The sequence below is a fragment of the Anneissia japonica genome, unplaced genomic scaffold (assembly GCF_011630105.1).
Source record: "Anneissia japonica isolate Jap-2015-1 unplaced genomic scaffold, ASM1163010v1 scaffold287726_len2788222_cov184, whole genome shotgun sequence".
NCBI lineage: Eukaryota > Metazoa > Echinodermata > Crinoidea > Comatulida > Comatulidae > Anneissia > Anneissia japonica.
The window spans coordinates 2720282-2723142 of NW_022705125.1; the positions used below are offsets into that span (position 1 = coordinate 2720282).

Sequence of the window (2861 nt, forward strand, 5' to 3'; positions counted from 1 at the left end):
GAAATACTGTCGTATATTATATATGATATTGAAGGGAGTTAGCCGTTAACACTGTTGAATAAATATAATATAAATCGTCAAAGTTGCATATACAGTGTTTAAATAAGGACATTATAGTCAGAGCGGGGAGGGGGGGGAACTAAACAAATTTTGTTGTAAAAGTAGGGTGCTGAGCATCCACTATCAGCCTCATCTTGGTTGCAACTCTGAATGCCCGGAAATAAATGCTGACAATTTGTAGAGCGGCGCTAGCCCCTCCCCTCAAAGAAATAAAATTAACACAGCGATAGGGTCTATGTTGGAAATATGGTACCTCTGGATGCCTGGAAATACAAGCTGGCAAACCTATATAGCCACCACCCCTCCCCATCCTGTCTATTTGGCAGACAAAAATTTAAAGGACTAGAGATATACCCACCTCTGCGCCATATGTTTGAGGCCAAGTTGAGCAAAATTTTTGCACCATAACTAAGATATTGTTATGAAAATATGTAGTACAATATATACTGTACATCGTACATTTACTAAATTTATCTACTGTATATTGAAATATTTCCTCCCAGCGTACACTGTATTCCATATTCTAAGGTTCGTGGCATGAATATATCCCCATAGCAGGCTTCAGGGTGTGTGAATAATGTTCATGAGGTACTCTCCCACATATAATATTAATAGGAAGATATTTTTAAAGGGCATCTTATTCTTACTGGTATGACTGGTATAAAATAAAATGGTATAAAAATAGAGATAATAAAGGCCTATGCCCTGTACATGAGGCTAAAGAGTGGGCACAGAAAAAAGCATCCAGGTTAAAAATGCTATATCTGGACACAGAATGTGGTAGCATTGACCAAATTACAATTCGTAAGATTATTTTAAATCATGGGAATAGACAACTGTTGGTCTACTGCAAAAATGATATATTGTTCAAAATGTAATTTAGTTTCTTATTCCTCCATGAATAAATAAAGTGCAGGAAACACAAATATGTACAAGGAATAACAATGATAACTGCAATTTTATCTACACAACGTGCAGTATTGAGTAATATTAACAATATGCAATTAATTAAATAGGCCTAGAACATATTCTATGAATACACATGATACAGTATGCTATGAATTATCTATGAAAATACAGTAGGCCTCCTATGTCTACACAAATAGCGTCGCATTTCGACAAACTTACTGCTCGTACAATTTAATTTACACTTACCAAATTCAGTCTGAAGCATAATCAATTATTTTTCATGCTCCATGTCAGTTATACTATTACTTGAATTGTTAAAATGCTGTAATTAAATCCTGTGTTTTCTTCTGGTAGACCCTACAGCGATTACACTCAGACAGACCATGTAGATACCTCCATGTACAGATCTGACAGGTGACATAGACAGAGCACTAACATTCAAGGGCTATCCAGCTTTTTTGTAAATGAGTGGGGAGGGGCACAATGTTGTTAAATGTGGCTAGTTTTAAAGGGGTTCAGTGGTCATACCGTGGAAACTTTGTTTACCTGGATGCCCAGAAAAAATATGGAATAATTATGATGATGATGATTGATGATGATGATGATGATGATGATGATGATGATGATGATGATGAAGATGAAACTTTGTTTAAAGTGAGTCCAATTTGGAATTAATGGAAAATAAATGTCCCGGTAAGGGTGCAGGGAAAAATCCTCTAGAAAAATCAGTAGTTTTGATTTGGTATAGACTAATTTGGGTTGCTATAATTATTTAGTCTTATAAAATAGTATTACTTCCCGAGAGCAAAGCCATATCTTCCCATTGAGCACAGGGACTAAAAAGCTGGAAAAAAATTTGATGGTTTTGTTTGAAGTGTATAGGCATGTTTGGTATTGATTTAATTTTAGTTATCGTTGCTTTGCATTGCATTGAAATTGTTGATTTCATCGGGTCGCCAACCCGTTACAAATCTCGACATCCCCCACCACCACTCGTCTGACACCCTGACGAGGTCATCGGACTAAATTAATATTCAAATCCAATCAAAGACGTTATTATGATTGCTGTTCCCTAATATTGTAGTCTAAAAGTATAATTTTGGGATGCCCGAAAATAGCAACTGGCAATTATGGAGCCAAATACCACTCCCCAGCAAGGGGCAGAAACTGAATCATGATGTGAACAAATTATGAAATTATGGCATCTGTGATACCCAAAAATAGCATCTGGAGACCAAGAATAGCAAGTAATCAGGGCTGGCTTTATCCGCATAAGCCTTGTCTGGTGACTAACCCCAACATTTCATACATACAGTAGTTAATTGTAATTTTATGTTTATACCTCTAAACATTGTCAAAATTACAATTTTTTTTTTTTTTTTAGGGTGTAGACTTTTCTGTTATTTGCCATTCTCTCTTATTTGATACTTTTAATTGTAATATTTCTATCTTTAATGTAATAGGCCTATGTATGTAATATTTAATATGTGAAACTGAATTTTTATGTAATTTTATGTACCGTATTGTTAATCTTTAGACATTAATTTTTATATCATTTCGTATTTTTATGACGACATTTTTTTCTTTTTTTTGGTGTTTTGACACACTGTTTTTATTTTATTTTATTTCAACTTTATTTCACAAGGGTAGCTCTAACAGCTGCACTACAGTAGTATAGCTGACTTGAAGAGGCCCTCGAAAGAAAAACAATACATAAAAATATATACAATACATTAAAAATCCAAGTAAGTAAAAGCTTCATTGCAGTAAAGTTCAAAAACTATATAATAAATAAAATATTGAATAAATATTGTAACATTCATTAAAAATACAATAAACTTTAAAATTCATTATAAAATTACAAGGTGATGGTTAAAATCAGAATTTTATTG

General features: G+C 33.6%; 1 protein-coding gene across 1 annotated transcript in view; it reads right to left on the reverse strand.

Moving 5' to 3' along the window:
• Window positions 1-2861, reverse strand: part of LOC117105351 (poly(A)-specific ribonuclease PNLDC1-like) — a gene marked incomplete in the record, with an annotated part of 55456 nt that overhangs the window by 5334 nt on the left and 47261 nt on the right.